The 13,191-nt window shown below is 46.6% G+C and overlaps 1 protein-coding gene across 2 annotated transcripts in view; it reads right to left on the reverse strand.

Annotated features, from left to right (window-relative positions):
• The window catches only part of nbas (NBAS subunit of NRZ tethering complex), a 293,872-nt gene that overhangs the window by 73,708 nt on the left and 206,973 nt on the right, over window positions 1-13,191 (reverse strand). The gene's annotated exons all lie outside the window — the stretch shown is intronic.

The following is a 13,191-nucleotide window of genomic DNA, read 5'->3' on the forward strand; positions in this document are numbered from 1 at the left end:
GGTCATTGCCTGGCACTTGTCTGGCACGAATTTTACTTGCCACTTATGAGCCCAAGCCTGGATGTTGTCCAGGTCTTGCTGCATGCGGGCACGGACTGCTTCACTATCTGAGGGGTTGCGAATGGAACTGAACACTGTGCAATCATCAGCGAACATCCCCATTTCTGACCTTATGATGGAGGGAAGGTCATTGATGAAGCAGCTGAAGATGGTTGGGCCAAGGACACTGCCCTGAGGAACTCCTGCAACAATGTACTGGGGCTGAGATGATTGGCCTCCAACAACCACTACCATCTTCCTTTGTGCTAGGTACGAGGAGTTTTCCCCCTGATTCCCATTGACTTCAATTTTACTAGGGCGCCTGGGTGCCACACTCAGTCAAATGCTGCCTTGATGTCAAGGGCAGTCACTCTCACCTCACCTCTGGAATTCAGCTCTTTAGTCCATGTTTGGACCAAGGCTGTAATGAGGTCTGGAGCCGAGTGGTCCTGGCAGAACCCAAACTGAGCATCTGTAAGCAGGTTATTGGTGAGTAAGTGCCGCTTGATAGCACTGTCGACGACACCTTCCATCACTTTGCTGATGATTGAGAGTAGACTGATGGGGAGGTAATTGGCCGGATTGGATTTGTCCTGCTTTTTGTGGACAGGATATACCTGGGCATTTTTTCACAATGTCGGGTACTAGCCAGTGTTGTAGCTGTACTGGAACAGTTTGGCTAGAGGCGTGGCTAGTTCTGGAGCACAGGTCTTCACCACTACACACGGGATGCTCATAGCCTTTGCTGTATCCAGTGCACTCAGCCATTTCTTGATATCACGAGGAGTGAATCGAAAAGGCTAAAGACTGGCTTCTGTGATGGTGGGGATATCGGGAGGAGGCCGAGATGGATCATCCACTCTGCACTTCTGGCTGAAGGTGGTTGCAAACGCTTCAGCCTTGTCTTTTGCACTCACGTGCTGGACTCCGCCATCATTGAGGATGGGGATGTTTACAGAGCCTCCTCTTCCCATTAATTGTTTATTTGTCCACCACCATTCACGACTGGATGCGGCAGGACTGCAGAGCTTTGATCTGATCCGTTGGTTGTGGAATCGCTTAGCTCTGTCTATAGCATGTTGTTTCCGCTGTTTAGCATGCATGTAGTCCTGTGTTGTAGCTTCACCAGGTTGGCACCTCATTTTTAGGTATGCCTGGTGCTGCTCCTGGCATGCTCTTCTACACTCCTCATTGAAAAAGGGTTGAACCCCTGGTTTGTTGGTAATGATAAGAGTGAGGAATATGCCAGGCCACGAGGTTACAGATTGTGCTGGAATACAATTCTGCTGCTGCTGATGGCCCACAGCGACTCACGGATGCCCAGTTTTGAACTGCTAGGTCTGTTCCGAATCTATCCCATTAAGCACGGTGGTAGTGCCACACAACAAGTTGAATGGTATCCTCAGTGTGAAGATGGGACTTCATCTCCACAAGGACTGTGCGGTGGTCACTGTTACCAATACTGTCATGAACCGATCCATCGGCGACAGGTAGATTGGTGAGGAAGAGGTCAAGTAGGTTTTTCCCTCGTGTTGGTTCGCTCACCATCTGCCGCAGGCCCAGTCTGGCAGGTATGTCCTTCAGGACTTGGCCAGCTCAGTCAGTAGTGGTGCTACCGAGCCACTCTTGGTGATGGACATTGAAGTCCTCCACCCAGAGTACATTCTGTGCCCTTGCTACCCTCAGTGCTTCCTCCAAGTGGTGCTCAACATGGAGGAGGACTGATTCATCTGCTGAGGCAGGACGGTAGGTGGTAATCAGCAGAAGGTTTCCTTGCCCATGTTTGACCTGATGCCATGAGATTTCGTGGGGTCCGGAGACAATGTTGAGGACTCGCAGGGCCACGCCCTCCTGATTGTATATCACTGTACCGCCACCTCTGGTGAGGTCTGTCCTGCCGGTGGGACAGGACATACCCAGGAATGGTGATGGAAGAGTCGGTAATGTTGGCTGAAAGATATGGGGCTTCATTTTAGCACCCGCTATCGGGTGCGTTCCTAGCAGGGGGGGGCTCCGAAAATCGGGGAATCCCGGTGCGGGTCCGGAGCCCGGTTCCAACCCGCCCACTTCCAGGTTCCGCACAGACGCGCCAACGTGCGCGCGCAGCCCCCGCATGTGGGAATCCCGCAGGCAATTAAAGTCAGCGGGATGCCACTTAAAAGTATTTACGTAGGTATTTCAGGTCATTAACTGACCTGATTAAGTGAATATGTGAGGAGGGGTGGGATTTTATAGACAACTGAGACTGTTTACCATACTGGGGGAAACACTCCCAGTTGAAATGGACGTGTTGCAGCTGTCAGCTTGTGGCAGCTGCAAAGGTCCATTTGACAGGTGGGGGGAGACCCTCACTCATTGCAGGAGACCACTCTGTCACTTGGGACAAAGTTTGGCCTCCACCACCCTCCTCCTGACAAGAAAATTCACCAACTTGCACACTCACCCTGGGGTCCAGAGACATGTACCTGCCTTGCGGACCCCCTCAGATGTACATCTTCCGGATGGGGGCCGCCGTAGCTGCAGTCATGACCTACTCGGAGGGCGAACAGCATCACCAGCCTCGCCGTCCACCTCTAACACGTGGAGCTCCACAACAGAGTGCTGTGACACATCCACCTGCACAGCAGGAGGGAGGGCAACCGCAGAGAGAGATGCGTCGCAGAGGGCACTACCCTCGCCACAGGGTCCACAGACCGAGGCTCAGCTTCCTGGACCTCTCTGAGCAGCAGTGCACACGGAGGCTTAGAGTCACTCGACATGTAGTCGTGGACATCTGCAGCCTCCTTCATGCCGAGCTGCTCCCGGTTGGCCCGAGCACCATCTTCTTACCTGTCGCTGTCAAAGTCACCACTGCCCTCAACAACTTCTCCTCCGCATCCTTCCAGGGTGCCACCGGGGACATCACCAAAGTCTCCACAAAAGAGCCCTGCAAATACACCTACACCACTTTGCAGTGACACAATGGATGTCATCAGTTGTGGGTTTTCATTGTGATCCTCAGGAAAGGGCATTATTGCACAAACCAGACAAGATTCGCAAAGACGTGGCAGTAGTGGTGCCAATATAATATGTAATGTGAGTTGGTCAGAAATTCAATATAAGTAAAAACCATGACAAACCCTTAAACACCCTTGTGCATCCCCTTCATGCTCACGACATGTTTGCCTTACACTGCCTACTGCACATATGTGATGCATGCCCTGTGGCTGCAGCACAGGTAGTGGCAGGTTGAGTGAGGCTGACTGTGAAAGAGATGCACGAGAGGGTGAGTATGAGATGGAGCCATGAGATTGTATGAGGATTGGGTTGAGTGGTAGTGGCGGGATGAGTACTGGCGAGGTGAGTAAGTGCAGGTAAGATGAGGATGAGGTTTGAGTGGGTATGAGGGGTGATGTGACAGAGTAGTGTTGGCAGTGCAGAAGGAGATGTGGGGTGGGGGCGGTGATGTGGTAAATGGAGTGTAGGGGAATGAGTAAGTGTACTCACTTTGGCTGACCTACTTAGGTCATTGGAGCGCCTCCTGCACTGTATGCAGGTGGGTGATATGTTGGTGGTGCAGGTGACCTCCTCTGCCACCTCGAGCCAGGCCTTCCTGGTGGCAGAGGCAGGCCGCTTCCTCCCGCCCGCCGTGGGGAAGATCTCTGTCCTCCCCCTCCTCCTCACTCCATCTAATGATTCCATGAAGTGAGGCATCATTAAATTGGGAGCAGCCTTCCCCCTGGGCCGCTCCATGCTGTAATTTTTTCTACTTATTGCAGCGTCTGTCAGTGGAGGACTGCCCTTTAAATAGAGCTCGTCCAGCTGACAGAGCTTACTGCGCATGCGCAGTCCACCCGACGCGCAGATCAGCAGTGGGGAACCCGGAAGACCAGGTAAGTGGATCCAATTAGGCTGCGATCGCGCGGGGGGGCAGACTAATTTCACCGGCCGCGAACCCGCAGCCCTGGTTACATCGAGCCCATGATTCTGTGAGTATGGCTTTGTCAGGCTGTTGCTTGTCTAATCTGTGGGATAGCTCTCCCAATTTTGGCACAAGTCCTCAGATGTTCGTGAGGAGGTCTTTGCAAGGTCGACTGGGCTTGGTTTGCCTTTGTCGTGTCCGTTGCCTAGTGGTCCTATGCCAGGTGTCTGTCCAGTTTTATTCTTATTGTGACTTTCTGTAGCGAGATTGTGCAACTGAGTGGCTTGCTCGGTCATTTCAGAGGGCAATTAAGGATCATCCACATTACTGTGGGTCTGGAGTCACATATAGGCCACACCGGGTAAGGACGGCAGGTTTCCTTCCCGAAAGGACATTAGTGAACCAGATAGTTTTTTACGACAATCCGGTAGTTTCATGGCCACCATTACTGATACTAGTTTTTTTATTCCAGATTTTATTTAATTAATTGAATCTAAATTCCTCAGCTGCTGTGGCGGGATTTGAACTCATGACTCCGGATTATTAATCCAAGGCCTCTGGATTTCTAGTCCAGTAACATAACCACTATGCTACCGCAACCAGAATTCCAGACATTCGGGCCGAAGCAGCTGAAGGCACGGTCACCAATGGTGGAGCGATGTAAATCAGGGATGCACAAAAGGCCAGAATTGGAGGAGCGCAGAGATTTCAGAGGGGTGTCGCGCTGGAGGAGGTTGTAGGGATAGGGAGGGATGAAGCCATGGAGGGATTTGAACACAAGGATAAGAATTTGAAAATCGTGGCGTTGCCAGAGCAGTAGTCAATGTAGGTTAGCGAACACTGGCGCTTTTGGTGAATGGGGCTTGGTGCGAGTTAGGATACGGGCAGCAGAGTTTTGGATGAGCTCAAGTTTACGGAGGGTGGAAGGTGGGAGGCTGGCTGGAAGAGCATTGGAATAGTGCAGTCTGCAGGTAACATAGAAACATAGAAAATAGGAGCAGGAGTAGGCCATTCGGCCCTTCGAGCCTGATCTGCCATTCACTATGATCTTGGCTGATCCTCTATCTCAATACCATATTCCCGCTCTCTCCCTGTACCCCTTGATGCCTTTTGTGTCTACAAATCTATTATTTATATAGATTTATAAGTCACTGAATATTAAATATATTCAGTGACTTGGCCTCCACAGCCTTCTGTGGTAGAGAATTCCACAGGTTCACCACCCTCTGAGTGAAGACATTTCTCCTCATCTCAGTCCTAAATGTCCTACCCCGTATCCTGAGACTGTGACCCCTTGTTCTAGACCCCCCAGCCAGGGGAAACATCCTCCCTGCATCCAGTCTGTTTAACCCTGTCAGAATTTTATATGTTTCAATGAGATCCCCTCTCATTCTTCTAAACTTGAGTGAATACAGGCCGAGTCGACCCAATCTCTCCTCATACGACAGTCCTGCCATCCCAGGAATCAGTCTGGAAAACCTTTGCTGCACTCCCTCAATGGCAAGTATATCCTTTCTTAGGTAAGGAGAACAAAACTGCACACAATACTCCAGGTGTGGTCTCAACAAGGCCCTGTAAAACTGCAGTAAGATATCCTTGCTCCTATAGAATCATAGAAGTTTACAACATGGAAACAGGCCCTTCGGCCCAACATGTCCATGTCGCCCAGTTTATACCACTAAGCTAGTCCCAATTGCCTGCACTTGGCCCATATCCCTCTATACCCATCTTACCCATGTAACTGTCCAAATGCTTTTTAAAAGACAAAATTGTACCCGCCTCTACTACTGCCCCTGGCAGCTCGTTCCAGACACTCACCACCCTTTGAGTGAAAAAATTGCCCCTCTGGACCCTTTTGTATCTCTCCCCTCTCACCTTAAATCTATGTCCCCTCGTTATAGACTCCCCTACCTTTGGGAAAAGATTTTGACTATCTACCTTATCTATGCCCCTCATTATTTTATAGACTTCTATAAGATCACCCCTTAACCTCCTACTCTCCAGGGAAAAAAGTCTCAGTCGATCCAACCTCTCCCTATAAGTCAAACCATCAAGTCCCGGTAGCATCCTAGTAAATCTTTTCTGCACTCTTTCTAGTTTAATAATATCCTTTCTATAATAGGGTGACCAGAACTGTACACAGTATTCCAAGTGTGGCCTTACTAATGTCTTGTACAACTTCAACAAGACATCCCAACTCCTGTATTCAATGTTCTGACCAATGAAACCAAGCATGCCGAATGCCTTCTTCACCACCCTATCCACCTGTGACTCCACTTTCAAGGAGCTATGAACCTGTACTCCGAGATCTCTTTGTTCTATAACTCTCCCCAACGCCCTACCATTAACGGAGTAGGTCCTGGCCCGATTCGATCTACCAAAATGCATCACCTCACATTTATCTAAATTAAACTCCATCTGCCATTCATCGGCCCGCTGGCCCAATTTATCAAGATCCCATTGCAATCCTAGATAACCTTCTTCACTGTCCACAATGCCACCAATCTTGGTGTCATCTGCAAACTTACTAACCATGCCTCCTAAATTCTCATCCAAATCATTAATATAAATAACAAATAACAGCGGACCCAGCACCGATCCCTGAGGCACACCGCTGGTCACAGGCCTCCAGTTTAAAAAACAACCCTCTACAACCACCCTCTATCTTCTGTCGTCAATCCAATTTTGTATCCAATTGGCTACCTCACCTTGGATCCCGTGAGATTTAACCTTATGTAACAACCTACCATGCGGTACCTTGTCAAAGGCTTTGCTAAAGTCCATGTAGACCACATCTACTGCACAGCCCTCATCTATCTTCTTGGTTACCCCTTCAAAAAACTCAATCAAATTCATGAGACATGATTTTCCTCTCACAAAACCATGCTGACTGTTCCTAATCAGTCCCTGCCTCTCCAAATGCCTGTAGATCCTGTCTCTCAGAATACCTTCTAACAACTTACCCACTACAGATGTCAGGCTCACTGGTCTGTAGTTCCCAGGCTTTTCCCTGCCACCCTTCTTAAACAAAGGCACAACATTTGCTACCCTCCAATCTTCAGGCACCTCACCTGTAGCTGTCGATGATTTAAATATCTCTGCTAGGGGACCCGCAATTTCCTCCCTAACCTCCCATAACGTCCTGGGATACATTTCATCAGGTCCCGGAGATTTATCTACCTTGATGTGCGTTAAGACTTCCAGCACCTCCCTCTCTGTAATATGTACACTTCTCAAGACATCACTATTTATTTCCCCAAGTTCCATAACATCCATGCCTTTCTCAACCGTAAATACCGATGTGAAATATTCATTTAGGATCTCACCCATCTCTTGTGGTTCTGCACATAGATGACCTTGTTGATCCTTAAGAGGCCCCACTCTCTCCCTAGTTACTCTTTTGCCCTTTATGTATTTGTAGAAGCTCTTTGGATTCTCCTTTGCCTTATCACATTATACTGCATCTGCCATGTATTTGCCCATTCACTCAAGTTGTCTGAATCGCCTTGAAGCCTCTTTGCATCCTCCTCAAAACTCACGATCCCACCTAGTTTTGTGTCGTCAGCAAACTTGGAAATATTACATTTGGTTCCCTCATCCAAATCATTGATATATATTGTGAATAGCTGGGGCCCAGCACTAATCCCTGCGGCACCCCACTAGTCACTGCCTGCCATCCTGAAAACGACCCATTTATTCCTGTTTCTCTGTTTCCTGTCTGTTGACCAATTTTCAATCCATGCCAGTATATTACCACCAATCCCATGTGCTTTAATTTTGCACACTAACCTCTTATGTGGGACTTTATCAATGGCCTTCTGAAAATCTAAATAAACCACATCCACTTGTTCTCCCTTATCTATTCTACCAGTTACATCCTCAAAAAACTCCAGTAGGTTTGTCAAACACGATTTCCCTTTCATAAATCCATGTTGACTTTGTCTAATCCCGTTGATATTTTCTCAGTGTCCTGTTATCACATCCCTTATAATAGACTTCAGCATTTTCCCTACTACTGATGTTAGACTAACCGGTCTGTAGTTTCCTATTTTCTCTCTCCCTCCTTTTTTAAATAGCGGGGTTAAATTTGCCACCCTCCAATCTACAGGAACTGTTCCATAATCTATAGAATTTTGGAAGATGACAACTAATGCATCCACTATTTCCATGGCTACCTCTTTTAGTACTCTGGGATGCAGATTATCAGGCCCTGGGGATTTATCAGCTTTCAGTCCCATTAATTTCTCCAGCACTATTTTTTTTTACTAATATTAATTTCCTTTAATTCCTCCTTCTCACTTGTCCCTTGGTTCCCTAGCATTTGTGGGAAGTTATTTGTGTCCTCTTCCGTGAAGACAGAACCAAAGTATTTGTTTAATTGCTCTGCCATTTCCTTGTTCCCTGTTCCCCATTATAAATTCTCCTGTTTCTGACTGTAAGGGACCTACATTTGTCTTCACTAATCTTTTTCTTTTTACATACTTGTAGAAGCTTTTACAACCCACTTTTATGTTTCTTGCAAGTTTACTCTCATACTCTTTTTTTCCTCTCTTAATCAATCTCTTGGCCCTTTTTTGCTGAATTCTGAACTGCTCCCAATCCTCAGACTTGCTACTTTTTCTGGCAACTTTATATGACTCCTCTTCGGATCTAATACTATCCTTAATTTCTTTTGTTAGCCATGGTTGGGCAGCTTTTCCTTTTGTGTTTTTACGCCAGAAAGGAATGTATAATTGTTGCAATTCATGCATTCGTTCCTTAAATAGCCATTACTCTAATAAATTAAACGAGGTAAATAATTTGATTAACACTAAATTAATTAATTAAATAAATAAAATAATGGGAGAACAGGAGATGCGTTGCTGCTGTCATATGTGGGAGCTTGTGGACATTTTTGTCCAGGGCGACTACATCTGCAGACAGTGTCTGCGGCTCGAGAAACTTCGGTTCCGAGTTGAGGAGCTGGAGTCCGAGCTGCGGACATTGCGAGACATCAGGGAGAGAGAAAGCTACTTGGACCTTTTGCTCCAGGAGGCAGCCACACCCCTTAGATTAAATACTTTAGAATTGACACGTGGTCAGGGACAGGAGAGTGTGACTGCGAGTGAGGCAGGTACGGGGATCCAGGAGGTAGTATTGCAGGAGCCTCAGTCCCTGCGCTTGTCCAATAGGGACTGCGGAGAGAACGAACAAACTGACCAAACTAACCAACTGACTAAACTAACAAAGGTATGAATGAGGGTTGCAGCAGCAGATGAGCTGAGGCAGAGGTGGATAGGCGAAATGGATGTAGGCAGTCTTGCTGATGGAGAGGTATGGGGTCAGAAGCTCATCTCAGAGTCAAAAAGGATGCCAAGGATGTGAACAGTCTAGTTCAGCCTCAGACAGTGGCGAGAGAGAGGGATGGAATCTCTGGCTAGGGCACAGAGGTTGTGGTATGGACCGAAGACAATGGCTTCGGTCTTCCCAATATTTAATTACAGGATACTGGATATCGGACAAGCAGCGTGACAAATCAGAGGCAGTGGAGGGGTCGAGAGTGGTGGTGTTGTAGAGCTGGGTGTTGCCAGCGTAAATGTGGAAACTGACCTCGTGTTTCCGGATGATATCGCCGAGGGGTAACGTGTAAATGAGAAATAGGAGGGGACCAAGGATAGATCCTTGGGGGACTCCAGAGGTAACGATGCAGGAAGTGAAGCCACTGGAGGAGATTCTCTGGCTACAATTGGATAGATAGGAATGGAACCAGGCGAGGGCAGTCCCACCCAGCTGGACAACGGAGGAGAGGTGATGGAGGAGGATGGTGTCGTTAACTGTGTCAAAGGCTGCAGACAGGTTGAGAAGGACGAGAAGGGATGATTCACCACGGCCACAATCAGATAGGATGTCATTTGTGACTTTGATCAGGGCTGTTTCAGTGCTGTGGCAGGGGCAGAAACCTGATTGGAAGGGTTCAAACATGAACTTGCAGGAAAGGTGGATGCCAATTTGGGAGGTGACAACACGTTCAAGGAATATGGAGAAGAAAGGAGATGGGGAGGTAGTTTGCAAGGACAGAGAGTTCAAAGGTGGGTTTTATGAGGACGGAGCTGATGATGGCAGATTTGAAAGGGAGAGGGACAGTATCTGAGGAGAAAGAACCATTAACAATATCAGATAACATGGGGGCCAGCAAGGGAAGTTGGGTGGTGAGCAGTTTCGTATTGCTGTTGCCAGTACTAGAAGTGAATCATCCTGAAAATGAGGTAATTTAGTATTCCTCCTCATAATTATTTGTCAAATTTCTTAATTATACTTTACTTAATTAATTTTATTGCAGCGTCAAATTTAACTATTTAAAAGTTATAAATGTACAGCAAATGAATCAATTCAGGGAAGTGGAAGCAGTTTTGTTTTTCCTCGTAAACTCTCTCTAGTCTGGACAGATTAATACCAAGGATAAAGCTTCCTTTGGCCTGAAGGAAAGTCTGCTTGTCAGTAATACAAACGAGAAAGTTCATCTCTTTCAGGGCCTTGCTCAGTATAGCTTTCAGACTTTTGTTAGTCTTTCTTGAAGCCTTGTAGAATGGGTTTCACTTGATTACCAAAAATAGGCCTTCCTCTGGAGTTGGGATGAGAGGGTTAGGGAAGAGGCACTCCAGGATTTATTCTTCAGCAATACAGGTTTAACATGGAATCTTTAACACAGAATATGTTCTTGGTTCTGGAGTGAGGGCATCCATACTGCACTGTTAAACAAGTCTATGTTTTTGGTTTCAATGAACTCTATTAGTCTAAGCATCATTTCTGACCACAGGAGAACTTTGCATTACAGCGACATTAATTTGATTGTGTTTATGTGTAAGCTTGACACAAGCTTAATAGAAAGCTATTCCTATTTCCAAAGTGCTTTGAGAATACGCTTAACATGCTCCAACTATTTAGCCTTAATTCTCTCGGGAGGTGGACATTTTGCCTGTTTTGAAGGTTTTCTGTACTTTATTTGTACACCGAAACTGAGTCTACTACTAGACTAAGTAAACAAAGGTTCCTCAGTAGCTTGCTGAACTTTGAATAGCTGTTAATGGGTGACCATGAGTACAATCTGTCCAAGACTCACCAAGGTGGGGGGGTGGGGGGAAGGTGGAAGCCGGGGATCTACTTTGCAGAAAAATACCAAAAAATAGTAAGCAAACTTTTTCCTGTGTGTATGGACACACAATCTGACAACAGGAGTAGAAAGAGCTAAAAATGTGGTTACCCTGATGAAAACGGTCACAAAGACTGTGAAATTCTTCAAGTAATAGAATTCTAAGGTGATTCAAGGCATAAAAACATACCTTGGATTACGACAACTGGTATTTGTTTATAGAGATTTGTTTGTAGATATTGAAGAAATCAGAAAGATTGTAATTCGTTCACTGGTTCTACCACAGAATAGAAAGAAGAAACGTACTGTCTATTTAGAATTGATGGGCATAATCAGAGAAACTCAGTATATCATATAGCTTACTATAATAAATAAACACTACTGCTTGCCATTTGTTTGCCTTACAAATGAAGGTAAGCCTGGCTCCACTATGCTAATTCCGGCACCAAGCCATGGAGAGGAGGATTTCTGGTCAGGAAAATTGGAAGTATGGGTTTCCCGGACGTTCTGCCGGTCTTGACATCAGCACACCTTTAAAATATTTTCAACATGTTTCCTGCCGCCAGCCAACCAGATTGGCATGCTGGCTGCCTGTTGGACAGAAAAGCAGCTAGGGATCAGATGCCAGGTGAGTTGGACATCGGTGGGGCGGGGGGAGCGTTGGTGTTGGCAGAATTTGGGCAGGGGGTGGCAGACGGTCTGACATTGGTGGCCGGGGGGGGGGCGGCCGATTGCGTGTGTTGGATCGCAGCATGTAAGCTTGTCGGGCTTGGAGGAAACATTCCTGCTCGTCCTGGCCCACAAGCCGTGCAATAAAGGCACTCACCTGTTGATCCGGGCCTTCTCGCCTCCTATTATGTGGCGTGAAGCAGAAGGGCCGGGAATCCCGGCCCCCAGGAGATAAAAATAAAAAAGCGATTAAAATGGAGGCCTGCAGCCTCCTTAAAAGATTTTACTGACTGACCCGCCTCGAGAGCGGTTTGGTCGCCTGTTCCCTGTCCCGCCTCCATTAAAACCAGAATAGGGCGGGTTTTACAGTTTTACAATTTTTACCTTCCCACCTGTCTCCAACCCCCCCGCTGCTCCCCCCTCCCCCTTTCTCTTTATAATGAACTGAATCAAAAAAAACCATGCTAAATAGATTTTCCCATTCATGGAAATTCTTGTTTTTCTTTCTCCTCCAATTTTCTCCCTGCCCCTACTGAAGGTGGTGACTTCCTGGGGTACTGTTCCATGAGCATTAGTCATTCACTGGTGCTGTCTCCAAGTGGCCTTGATTCTTATGTGAAATATGACAGTGAGAGCCTTTAAGCTATTTGATGTAAAGGGTGTCACAAGTGAGCCCTATCCTCACCCAATGTCCACACGGGTACAGCCTCAGGAGCAGGAACCCTGCCCAGAGGTCTACGGCCAATCACAGGACTCTTACTGCTACGTTGGCTGAGATTTTCTAACTCAGCAGAGATCAGGGAACAAAGCAACGATTTTCCTCGCCTGCATGGCTTAGAGACTTTTCTCAATCATCAGGGTCATTGGAAATTCTTCTTCAACGAGCAGTGATGCACATCTGTAAATTCAATTTTCTTAATCCTTCGATTCTGATTAAATGTTCAGCTCATAATGAAAACAAATCAATGATAATTTCTGTCCTTTGAAAGACTGCATAGCTAGTGAAAAATGACTTCACTGGGACTGGACGATATTAGAATCTAGACATACATTATAAATTTTGTCCCTCTTTTACAGCAAGGTGGGTTGGGATAAAGGGCAATTTTAAAAAGAAATTTTGCTATAAAGTGATTCCAGATATTAGATAATGTGTGCTGAGAGGGTTACAGCAGCAAATGTTTCTGGCTGAGTTAAAACAAAAACATGGCATCCTATCACCAGTAACAGTCTCTGATCTACCATAACATTTAATATCCCGTGTTGTTTAGGACACCCTCACTAAACTAAAAATAATTTTAAAACGACACCCTCGACAGAGCACGCTCTTTCCTATTACAATGTGTCTGAATGTCTCCCGAATGCCGGATTAAAGTGAGTATATTGTTGTGTTGTCCTCGGGAATACAGTACCATAACACAGATTGATTCTTTTGAACTACTGTCATGTCTTGCTT

This window comes from Heptranchias perlo, chromosome 5 (genome assembly GCF_035084215.1).
Source record: "Heptranchias perlo isolate sHepPer1 chromosome 5, sHepPer1.hap1, whole genome shotgun sequence".
In the NCBI taxonomy this organism is placed as follows: domain Eukaryota; kingdom Metazoa; phylum Chordata; class Chondrichthyes; order Hexanchiformes; family Hexanchidae; genus Heptranchias; species Heptranchias perlo.